The sequence below is a fragment of the Triticum aestivum genome, chromosome 6A, assembly GCF_018294505.1.
Source record: "Triticum aestivum cultivar Chinese Spring chromosome 6A, IWGSC CS RefSeq v2.1, whole genome shotgun sequence".
NCBI classification, from domain to species: domain Eukaryota; kingdom Viridiplantae; phylum Streptophyta; class Magnoliopsida; order Poales; family Poaceae; genus Triticum; species Triticum aestivum.
Genome location: NC_057809.1, coordinates 391,483,071 through 391,495,986, shown reverse-complemented (window position 1 = coordinate 391,495,986; position 12,916 = coordinate 391,483,071). Strand labels below are relative to the sequence as shown.

The 12,916-nt window shown below is 43.4% G+C and overlaps 1 long non-coding RNA gene across 1 annotated transcript; it reads right to left on the bottom strand.

The window, feature by feature from the left end:
• Positions 1-1,324: 1,324 nt before the first annotated feature.
• On the bottom strand, positions 1,325-4,694 carry LOC123130658 (uncharacterized). The gene is made up of 2 exons (XR_006463957.1): positions 4,237-4,694; positions 1,325-4,149 (listed from the first exon to the last, which is right to left on the bottom strand). It is a non-coding gene; the product is annotated as an uncharacterized lncRNA (long non-coding RNA).
• Between the last annotated feature and the right edge of the window lie 8,222 nt (positions 4,695-12,916).

The following is a 12,916-nucleotide window of genomic DNA, read 5'->3' as shown; positions in this document are numbered from 1 at the left end:
CTTATGATGATTATTGTGATGATACTTATGCTATAAAAAGTAATGATTATATTTATAAAACTTGTCATGATTATGATTACCCCTTTTCTGAACATTACTCTTTTAATGTGGAAACAATTTATAGTATTCGAGTGTCTTATGATACTCCCACTATTCCGAATGAGAAGAATTTTGCTTATGTGGAGAGTAATAAAATTTCTATGCTTGTAGATCATGATAAGAATGCTTTAGGTGCTGGTTATATTTTTGAATTCATTCATGATGCTACTTAAAATTATTATGAGGGAGGAACACATGCTTGTAGGAATTGCAATAATATCAAGTTTCCCCTCTATATGCTTAAAATCTTGAAGTTATGCTTGTTTTGCTTTCCTATGCAAGTTGATTCTTGTTCCCACAAGTTGTTTGCTCACAAAATCCCTATGCATAGGAAGTGGGTTAGACTTAATTGAGCTAGTAATATTCTTCATGATGCTCTCTTTATGTTACAATTGTTATCTTTTATGTGAGCATCATTGAAATCATCATGCCTAGCTAGGGGCATTAAACGATAGCGCTTGTTGGGAGGCAACCCAACTTTATTTTTGTTCCTTGCTTTTTGCTCCTGTTTAGTAATAAATAATTCATCTAGCCTCTGTTTAGATGTGGTTTTATGTTTTAATTAGTGTTTGTGCCAAGTAGAACCTTTGGGAAGACTTGGGTGAAGTCTCTATGATCATGCTGTAAAAAATAGAAACTTTAGCGCTCACGAGAATTACTGCCATTTTTATTTGGAGAGTGCTATTTAGTTAATTATTTTTGCAGATGATTAATAGATAAATTCCTCAGGTCCAGCAATTTATTTTAGAATTCTTGGGGTTCCATAAGTATACGTTTGATCCAGATTACTACAGACTGTTCTGTTTTTGAGAGATTCTGTTTTCGATGTGTTGTTTGCTTATGTTGATGAATCTATGAGTAGTATCGGAGGGTATGAACCATAGATAAGTTGGAATACAGTAGATATTACACCAATATAAATTTAGAATGAGTTCACAACAGTACCTAAGTGGTGATTTATCTTCTTATACTAACGGAGCTTACAATTTTTCTGTTAAGTTTTGTGTTGTGAAGTTTTCAAGTTTTGGGTAAAGATTCGATGGACTATGGAATAAGGAGTGTCAAGAGCCTAAGGTTGGGGTTGCCCAAGTGTAACGCCCTCGATGCGGCTATATCTCCCACGTGTCGAAGCACGACTTGGAGGCATAACCGCATTGAAAGCAATGTCGCAAGAGAGGTAATCTTCACACAACCCATGTAATACATAAGGGAAAGAGATACATAGTTGGCTTACAATCGCCACTTCACACAATTACATGAATAAAGCATTACATCATCCAGATACAAACAAGATCCGACTACGGAACCAAAATAAAAAAAGAACCCCAAATGCGACAAAGGTCCCCGATCGACCCCAACTGGGCTCCACTACTGATCACATAGAACGAAACAACACAAAGGACAAGATCTTCATCGAGCTCCTCCTGAGCTGGGTTGCGTCATCTGCACGGACTCATCGGCACCTGCAAGCTGGTTTGGAAGTATCTGTGAGCCACAGGGACTCAGCAATCTCGCACCCTCGCGATCAAGACTATTTAAGCTTATGGGTAAGGTAAAGGTATGAGGTGGAGCTGCAGCAAGCGACTAGCATATATGGTGGCTAACATACGCAAATGAGAGCGAGAAGAGAAGGCAAAGCACGGTCGATAAAAGTATGATCAAGAAGTGATCCTATAGAAACCTACGTCAAGCATAACTCCAACACCGTGTTCACTTCCCGGACTCCACCGAGAAGAGACCATCACGGTTACGCACACAGTTGATTCATTTTAATTAAGTTAAGGTTCAAGTTATCTACAACCGGACATTAACAAATTCCCATATGCCCATAACCGCGGGCATGGCTTTCGAAAGTTCAAATCCCTGCAGGGGAGTCCCAACTTAGCCCATCACAAGCTCTCACGGTCAACGAAGGAATAGACCTCCTCCCGAGACGTTCCGATCAGACTCGATATCCCGGTACAACAAGACATTTCGACAGGGTAAAACTAAACCAGCAACACCGCCCGAATGTGCCGACAAATCCCGATAGGAGCTGCACATATCTCTTTCTTAGGGCACACTCAGATTGTCCTAGGTACGGGTAGGCCAGCCCAGAGTTGCCCCTGGTGGTCACCGGCAGCTGACAGGTTGGACCAACACTCAGAGGAGCACTGGCCCCGGGGGTAAAATAATGATGACCCTTGAGTCCGCGAAACCCAAGGGAAAAAGAGGCTAGGTGGCGAATGGTAAAACCAATGTTGGGCATTGTTGGAGGAGTTTTACTCAAGGCGAATTGTCAAGGGGTTCCCATTATAGCCCAACCGCATAAGGAACGCAAAATCCGGGAACATAACACCAATATGATGGAAACTAGGGCGGCAAGAGTGGAACAAAACACCAGGCATAAGGCCGAGCCTTCCACCCTTTACCAAGTATATAGATGCATTAATTAAATAAGATATATTGTGATATCCCAACAAGTAACATGTTCCAACAAGAAACAACATCTCCATGTTCCAACAAGGAACAAACTTCAATCTTCACCTGCAACTAACAACGCTATAAGAGGGGCTGAGCAAAGCGGTAACATAGCCAAACAACGGTTTGCTAGGACAAGGTGGGTTAGAGGCTTGGTTCAACAATATGGATGGCATGATAAGCAAGTGGTAGGTATCGCAGCATAGACATAGCAAAAGAGCGAGCATCTAGCAAGCAAAGATAGAAGTGATTTCGAGGGTATGATCATCTTGCCTGAGATCCCGCAAGGAAGAAGAATGAGTCCATGAAGAAGACAAACGAACGTAGACGAACAGATCCTCACAAATGCGACGTTAACGGAACCAACCCGAAGAAGCAAACACGGGAAAAGAAACACACAACATAGTAAACAACCAACACATAGACATGGCATGATGCACAACCAAGTATGATGCATGTCCGGTTTAATGATAAATGACATGGCAAAAGGCACAAGCAATACTACAAGTTGCATATTGACGAAACACCACGTGACTTATTTAGTTCGATCTCGTTTATGTACCCAACAAGATTAAATGTTGTTAGCATGGCAAGAGGTGTCACAAGATGAAACTACCTAATCTAGGCAAGTTTAAATGAGGCCGGAACAACAAGCAACAAGTCCGGAAAAAAATCCTCATGAGAATATTTTAGGTTTGGTACTGTTCTGCCCTAAACATAATTTTAGAGTTGTTAAACATGCAAAATGAAGCCACCATGTTAAACTAGGCATTTTTCTACCCCAATTACATATAAATTTTGCTAAAATCGGAGTTACGGTTATTTAGTTATGAATTAAATCATTTTAACATGGCATAGGAGCAAATTAATGCAAACAACAATTTTAAACATTTTAAACATAGATGAAAGTTGCAAATTAATAATATACACAAAATTCTAAGCATTTTACATATATAAAGTATTTTAATCCGATGCACGGTTTGAAAGTTATTATATGCATGAACAGCAGGGGGTTTTCTGCAAAACCTACAGTCCCTGATTAATTAGCAAAACCCCCAGCGCTGGAAAAAAAATACACGGGCTGAAACTAGCTGGGCCAAAGGAAGGAAAAAAAAGAGAGGGACTAGGGGTCTGCCTCACCATGGGCCTTGGCCCGATTGAGGAAGAAGGGCCGGCCTGGGGAACGACTGGGCCTCGGTCAACACGATAACGAGGAACCGCTCCTTCGTCCTCTGCTCGACAGAGACAGAACGTGCCGCTGAAAGTCAACGGCGAGGCGGCAGCGGGTCTTGGCGCGGCAACAAGCGATGCAGGGGAGTCGACTCGGGCGCTGGTCGCTGGTCGTTCTCGTCCTCGAAGCAGCGGAAGTAGGTGCGCGACGGCGCCAGGAACAACAAGGAGATGGGCTCCAGTCGAGGATCGAGGGACTTGGCCGCGGCGACTCCAGGCGATGCAGGGGTCGACCGAGGTTCACCGGGAAGACGCAGCGGGCGGCGGACTTGACGGAGCTCGGCGAGGGGATCCGTCACAGCGGCGCCGGGCTTGAGAGGAGGCCGTCAGCCACGGAGTGGAGATCCTCCAACGGGGATCCTACAAGGGAGAGAGAGGGAAGCGTGAGCGGCAGAGAGAGCCGGCGGAAGGATGAAGAAGGAGTTCGCGGGCAGGGGAGGCCGCGACCTGGCCTGATGAAGATCTCCGGTGAAGGGCGGCGCTTGTCGCCTGCGAGCGCGGACGGTGGGGCAGCGTGCTCGGAGGCGGAGTCAGGCGGAGCGAGGAGTGAGGGGAACCAGGCGAGCGGGGCAGGTGGCGAGCTTCTGCGGTGGCGCTGGTCGAGGCCAAGGCTGGCTCCTTTCGGTCCCTGGTACTGCTGCTTGCGGCAGCACACGGAAGCACGGGAGGAGGGCGATGGGGTCGGCGTGGAGGCGGCTCGGGCAGGGGAGCGCACGGGAGCTGCGGGCGTCCAGATCGGGCACGAGGAGGACGGCGAACGGGGACGAGGGGTTGGTCAGGCGGGGCTGTGGTGGTTGGCTCGCTGGGGAAAACGGGAGTGGGAGGATTTTTGGATCAGGAGGGGATCCCAAGGAAGGGGAGACAAGAGGAGTGGTGGCGGCGGAATGAGGAGGATGGGACAAGCTGCCACAAAATTAGGGTTGGACTAGTTTATAAATAGGCCTGTGGATTAGGTTGGGGCTATCTCGTCCCTCCGATCGCAATCGGACGATCGTGAATAAAATAGCTAGGGAGTCCAAATAAAAAAATGGTGATGTTTTGTAGATGTTTGGGGATGATCCGGACACAACGGTGGCGACAGTCCAGGTCGGGTCCGGGACAATTTCGGACGCACACGTGAGGGGTTCGATGCACTGTGCAGAGAGGGTTTCGGACCGTGCGGTTGCATCGGATAACTCCAGAAGCAAAGAGGGGAAGGATGATGGAGTAGGTGGTCTGTGGCGAGACTGCGAGGGGGAGAAGAGAGAGAGAGGGCCCGGCATCTGTTTCCGGAGACCGAAAACGTCCGACGTTAGACCGGCTATACCGTCGCTATAGTAAATCATTTGGGCGTCAAACGATCTCCGAATGCGATGAAACTTGGCAGGCGGCCTACCTACAACATAACAACACCACATGCCAACTTTCAATCCATTCCGAGAACATTTTCCGGCCACTTATAAAATACTATTTTGGACATGCCGCGGGCGCGTGCAAGTGTGGTTGGGCTCAGAACGGACAACAGAGAGAACTCGGAGAACTCGGACGAATGCAAGTTTTGAAAACGTGATGATGCAATGCACATGATGACATGACAAGATGCAACACGCAAGCAAATGACATGGCAACAACGGCGAATAACTGGAGGACACCTGGCACATCAGTCTCGGGGCGTTACACCAAGGCACCCCAAGGTAATATTCAAGGACAACCAAAAGCCTAAGCTTGGGGATGCCCCGGAAGGCATCCCCTCTTTTGTTTTCGTTCATCGGTAACTTTACTTGGAGCTATATTTTTATTCGCCACATGATATGTGTTTTGCTTGGAGCGTCATTTTATTTTATTTAGTTTTGCTTGCTGTTTGAATAAAATACCAAGATCTGAAATTCTTTAACGTTAGAGAGTCTTCACATAGTTGCATAATTATTCGACTACTCATTAGTCTTCACTTATATCTTTCGGAGTAGTTTGTCATTTGCTCTCATGCTTCACTTATATCATTTTGAGAGTCTTTAGAACAGCATGAATATGATGGGCATCCAAGAGGGATATAATAAAAACTTTCATATAAGTGCATTTAATACTAAGAGAAGTTTGATACTTGATGATTGTTTTGAGATATGGAGATAGTGATATCAAAGTTGTGCTAGTTGGGTAGTTGTGAATTTGAGGAATACTTGTGTTGAAGTTTGCAAGTCCCGTAGCATGCACGTATAGTAAACATTGTGTAACAAATTTGAAACGTGAGGTGTTATTTGATTGTCTTCCTTACGAGTGGCGGTCGGGGATGAGCGATGGTCTTTTCCTACCAATCTACCCCCCTAGGAGCATGCGCGTAGTACTTGGTTTTTGATGACTTGTAGATTTTTGCAATAAGTATGTGAGTTCTTTATGACTAATGTTGAGTCCATGGATTATACGCACTCTTACCCTTCCATCATTGCTAGCCTCTTCGTTACCGTGCATTGCCCTTTCTCACCTTGAGAGTTGGTGCAAACTTCATTGGTGCATCCAAATACCGTGATATGATACGCTCTGTCACACATAAACCTCCTTATATCTTCCTCAAAACAGCCACCATACCTATCTATTATGGCATTTCCATAGCCATTCCAAGATATATTGCCATGCAACTTTCCACCATTCCGTTTATTATGACGCGATTCATCATTGTCATATTGCTTTGCATGATCATGTAGTTGACATTGTATTTGTGGCAAAGCCACCGTTCATAAATTCTTTCATACATGTCACTCATGCATCATTGCTATCCTAGTACACCGCCGGAGGCATTCATATAGAGTCATATCTTGTTCTAAGTATCGAGTTGTAATTCTTGAGTTGTAAATAAATAGAAGTGTGATGATCATCATTAATAGAGCATTGTCCCAAAAAAGGCCAAAAGAAAAAAAGGCCAAATAAAAAAAGAAAGGCAAAAAAGGGGACAATGCTACTATCCTTTTTCCACACTTGTGCTTCAAAGTAGCACCATGATCTTCATGATAGAGAGTCTCTTGTTTTTTCACTTTCATATACTAGTGGGATTTTTTTATAGAACTTGGCTTGTATATTCCAACAATGGGACTCCTCAAGTGCCCAAGGTCTTCGTGAGCAAGCAAGTTGGACGCACACCTACTTAGTTTCTTTTGTTGAGCTTTCATACATTTATAGCTCTAGTGCATCCGTTGCATGGCAATCCCTACTCCTTCCATTGACATCAATTGATGGGCATCTCCCTAGCCCATTTATTAGCCGCGTCGATGTGAGACTTTCTCCTTTTTGTCTTCTCCACATAACCCCCTCATTATATTCTATTCCACCCATAGTTCTATATCCATGGCTCATGCTCATGTATTGCCTGAAAGTTGAAAAAAGTTTGAGATTACTAAAGTATGAAACAATTGCTTGGCTTGTCATCGGGGTTGTGCATGATGAGAGCATTCTTGTGTGACCAAACTATATGATTTTGTAGGGATGAACTTTCTTTGGCCATGTTATTTTGAGAAGACATGATTGCTTAGTTAGTATGCTTGAAGTATTATTATTTTATGTCAATATTAAACTTTTGTCTTGAATCTTATGGATCTGAACATTCATGCCACAATAAAGAGAAATACTTAGAGAAATATGTTAGGTAGCATTCCACATAAAAAATTCTATTTTTATCATTTACCTACTCGAGGACGAGCAGGAATTAAGCTTGGGGATGCTGATACGTCTCCAACGTATCTATAATTTTTGATTGTTCCATGCTATTATATTATCAACCTTGGATGTTTTATATGCATTTATATGCTATTTTATATGATTTTGGGGACTAACCTATTAACCCAGAGCCAGTGCCAGTTTCTGTTTTTACCTTGTTTTAGAGTATCACAGAAAAGGAAAATCAAACGGAGTCCAATTGACCTGAAACTTCACGGAACTTATTTTTGGAAGGAAAGCAACCCGAGAGACTTGGAGTCCACGTCAAGAAAGCAACGAGGAACCCACGAGGCAGGGGGGTGCACCCTCCATCCTCGTGGGTCCCCTGTACTTCTTCCTCCTATATATATATCCATATACCCTAAAACGATCGGGGAGCATAATAGATCGGGAGTTCCGCCGCCAGAAGCCTTCGTAGCCACCGAAAGCCAATCTAGACCCGTTCCGGCACCCTGCCGGAGGGGGAATCCCTCTCCGGTGGCCATCTTCATCATCCCGGTGCTCTCCATGATGAGGAGGGAGTAGTACTCCCTCGGGGCTAAGGGTATGTACCAGTAGCTATGTGTTTGATCTCTCTCTCTCTCTCATGTTCTTGAGGTGATACGATCTTGATGTATCACGAGCTTTGCTATTATAGTCGGATCTTATGATGTTTTCTCCCCCTCTACTCTCTTGTAATGGATTGAGTTTTCCCTTTGAAGTTATCTTACGGATTGAGTCTTTAAAGACTTGAGAACACTTGATGTATGTCTTGCCATGCGTATCTGTGGTGACAATGGGATATCACGTGATTCACTTGATGTATGTTTTGGTGATCAATTTGCGGGTTCCGCCCATGAACCTATGCATAGGGGTTGGCACACGTTTTCGTCGTGATTCTCCGGTAGAAACTTTGGGGCACTCTTTGAGGTTCTATGTGTTGGTTGAATAGATGAATCTGAGATTATGTGATGCATATCGTATAATCATACCCACGGATACTTGAGGTGACATTGGAGTATCTAGGTGACATTAGGGTTTTGGTTGATTTGTGTCTTAAGGTGTTATTCTAGTACGAACTCTAGGGCTATTTGTGACACCTATAGGAATAGCCCAACGGATTGATTGGAAAGAATAACTTTGAGGTGGTTTCGTACCCTACCATAATCTCTTCGTTTGCTCTCCGCTATTAGTGACTTTGGAGTGACTCTTTGTTGGATGTTGAGAGATAGTTATGTGATCCAATTATGTTATTATTGTTGAGAGGACTTGCACTAGTGAAAGTATGAACCCTAGGCCTTGTTTCCTAGCATTGCAATACCGTTTACGCTCACTTTATCATTAGTTACCTTGCTGTTTTTATATTTTCAGATTACAAAAACCATTATCTACTATCCATATTGCACTTGTATCACCATCTCTTTGCCGAACTAGTGCACCTATACAATTTACCATTGTATTGGGTGTGTTGGGGACACAAGAGACTCTTTGTTATTTGGTTTTAGGGTTGCTTGAGAGAGACCATCTTCATCCTACGCCTCCTACGAATTGATAAACCTCAGGTCATCCACTTGAGGGAAATTTTCTACTGTCCTGCAAACCTCTGCACTTGGAGGCCCAACAACGTCTACAAGAAGAAGGTTGTGTAGTAGACATTAGCATACGAGCTTCTCACCGGTAACAAACCCCAAGTTGGATACTTTCAAGTATTCGACTCAAAGTGTTACATTCTTGATAAGCATCGTTGTTCTAAATTTGCTCCTAAATCTCATGAGGGTTTCCTACTCAGTTATGGCTCAAACTCTCACACCTACCGTGTCTACAACAATTTTACCCGAAAGGTTGAAGAGACGGTAGATGTGAAGTTTGATGAATCTAACGGCTCGCAACTAGAGCAATTGCCAATTGATGCAGACAAAGACCCTTCGGAAGCAATCCAAGACTTGTCTATTGGCAAGATTCATCCAATGGAGGTGAAGTAGAGTACCTCGTCCGTCCAAGTGGAAGCTTCTACCTCACGACAAGGTGAACCAAGAGTTGACATGGAGGCATCCACAAGTGGGACACGCCAAGATGAAGAAAACGAGGAAGTACACCAAGATGAACCTCATCAACCTCCTTCTCCACCTCAACAAGAGAACGACAATGTCAACAACGAAGAAGGCCAAGAGGAAGAACAAGACGATGAAGAAGATGTTCCACCCCACCCAAACAAAAGCTCTCGCGAGTTCGAGCAAGAGTGTCATGAGACCATCCCGTCGAACAAATCTGCAATGATATCCAAACCGGGAGAATCACTCACTCTAAACTCATTTGGCTAATTTTTGTGAACATTATTCATTCATCTCTAGCATTGAACCTATGAAGGTTGAAGAAGCATTGGAAGATCCGGATTGGATAAATGCCATGCACGAAGAGCTACACAGCTTTGAGAGGAACCAAGTGTTGACATTGGTCGAGAAGCCCGACAACAACCACAACGTCATCGGTACCAAATGGGTGTTTTGCAACAAGCAAGACGAAGATGGACAAGTCATTCGCAACAAAGCACGTCTCGTCGCCCAAGGCTACACTCAAGTCGAAGGTATGGACTATGGTGAGACATATGCCCCCGTTGCTAGACTTGAGTCCATCCGCATCTTACTTGCCTATGCTAATCACCATGATATTACCTTGTACCAAATGGACATTAAAAGTGCTTTTCTAAATGGTGAAATTGAGGAGGAAGTTTATGTTAAACAACCTCCTGGCTTTGTTAATCCTGAGAAACCCGACCATGGTTACAAACTTCACAAAGCTCTTTATGGTCTTAAACAAGCTCCTAGACCGTGGTATAAATGCGTGACTAAGTTCCTTATTGAAAAAGGCTTTGAGATTGGAAAAATTGATTCCACTCTTTTTACTAAAAGGGTTAATGGTGAATTATTTGTGTGCCAAATTTATGTTGATGATATCATATTTGGTTCGACTAACCCTCATTTTAGTGAAAAGTTTGGAAAGCTAATGTCGGAGAAGTTTGAGATGTCTATGATTGTAAGTGCATCTAGTGCCCCTTAGTGATTTTGGTGTATTGAAGACTTATAGGTTAAGGGACTAATGTGTTTGTGAGTGCACACATGTCTATAAGTCTATGAGGAGTTTGATATTTATAGATAAAGTCAACCCCTAAAAATGAATGTCTTCAACTGAAGACTTTGGCTTTCTGAAGACTTTGAAGGTGAAGAAAATGGTGTAACCATGAAGACTTGCTATTCATGCGAGGAATATGAAGTGTGAAGACTTGTGTTTTCGTATTTTCATTTTTTCTTTCTTGAGTCATAGGAAACACCGTACTATTAAAGGGGGTCGAGGAAAAACTATGGAAAAGTTTCCAAGTGATGCTCATCTCAAAATACTACACCTACCAATCCCTTCGAGTGAGGCCATTGGAAATATCATACAGTTCAGTCAAATTTCTTCAGTGACAGAGACGAAGTTCTTCTGGTCTTTGAGGAATTTGTTCTGACTGAGGAGTTAGGAATTCGCCAGTGCGGATTGCCTACAAGTGAGGAACATGATAGCCCTGAGGAATTTGACCTCAAATTTCCGACCGTTGCTGTGCTATGCGCCAGCTTTCCCAAAATATCTTACCCACCTAACAATCATATCATTGAAGAGCATTTATGTCTTATCATGCCAGACTGCTCTGTAGGCTATAAATAGCCTCCCCCTACAACCACTAACTAGTTGGTTGCTCCGCGAGAAACTGACACTTGTCATTGAGAGCATCCCATCCTCCAAGGACTTTGAGAGAAAATCATCAAGTGAGGAAAAACCCAAAACCCAAACCAAACACCTACAAACCCAAAGTGATTGAGCATCACTGAAGAGATTGTTCCTGTGTGGAACCAACGCTTGTTACCTTTGAGGACTGTGCATCCTCCAGACGGTTAGGCGTCATGGTCTAGAGCATCCAAGTGGAAATTGTGGATCACCGAGTGACCGAGTCTGTGAAGGTTTGGAAGTCACCTATAGACTTACCATGAGTGATTGGGAGAGGTCTGTGTGACCTTAGCTCAAGGAGAATACGGTGAGCACTATGTGTCCTCAGGTTTAAATACCTAGCCGCTCCAACCAGACGTACACCTGTCACAGCAGTTGGAACTGGTATACCAAATCACTGTCTTCACCGAGCTAACTGGTTCTATTTCCTCAACCCTTTCATTTGCTCATTACAGTGTTGTTGTTCTTGATCGTTACTGTTTGAAGACTTTGACTGAAGACTTTCTCAATTTCCTCAATCCTATTTCTTCAGTCAGTTTGTCTTCAGCCTGCTTATCCTGTGTCTACGCTTCCTGTACTCATTGCTTGTTTTAATTTCATCATGTTGACTGTGCTACTACTTTGTTATGCTTACTTCGAGTACTTATTCCGCTACTAGTTGTTTGTGACTTAGGAATTTCCTCTGTTTGAAATTCCCTAGTGAGGAATTTGTAAAAATTGCCTATTCACCCCCTCTAGTCGATATAATGCACTTTTAATTGGTATCAGAGCGAGGTACTCCCTTGTTCTGTGTGATTTTGGTTTAACCGCCTGGAGTTTTAGTTATGTCGACTACAGGAATGAAGACAGTGACATGCCCCATCTTTGACGGTCATGATTATCCCAAGTGGAAGGCCATGATGAAGAAGCGTCTCATGGCGATGAACAACAAACTGTGGACCATCACTAGGATTGGTCTTACCGATCTCTGCAAGATGGCGGAGGCTGATGATATTCGCAAGTACACTCTACTTAACCTCACGGCGAAGGACATCATCTGCTCTGGCTTGTCCCAAAATCAGTTCAGGAACATTATGCATCTCATCCATGTGAAGCTCATCTGGGACTGACTCTCTGAGGTCTGTGAAGGTCATCGAACTCATCATGATCACTAGTTTTAGGATTTCATGGAATCGCGCAAGGCTATGACTTTCGATCTAGAATCATCATCCTATTCATCACGCCTTATGGCAAAAGGTGCTAAGGTAACTGAATGCTACCTATCTGAGTCTAGTGATGATGAATCTGGACCCAGTTATACCAAACTTGCTTCCCTTGCCACCAAACAATAAAGAGCTTTGGAAAAAGTTCAAAACATGCTAGATGAGAACGATGATATGTTGGGTGAAGAAATGGATCATTCTAAAGCTTTGGCTGAAAGTCTTCAGAGACTTTAGACTAAGTTTGACAATCTTCAGAGTCATCATAACACTCTCTTATCTGATCATGATAAGCTTTCTTATGAATTTCTTCAAAGAAAGCAAGATCTTGAGCAGCTAAGGGTGAGTTATGAAGATCTTCAGAAGGAATTCGATTCATTACTTGCTCAACAGATCAGTTCCGCTCAGGTTGAATTCATTCCACCATGTTTGAAATGCATTGAACGTGAATCTGCTAATTCTTCTTCTGAAAGTTCAAATGCTTCTATTGCTGCAAATTCTTC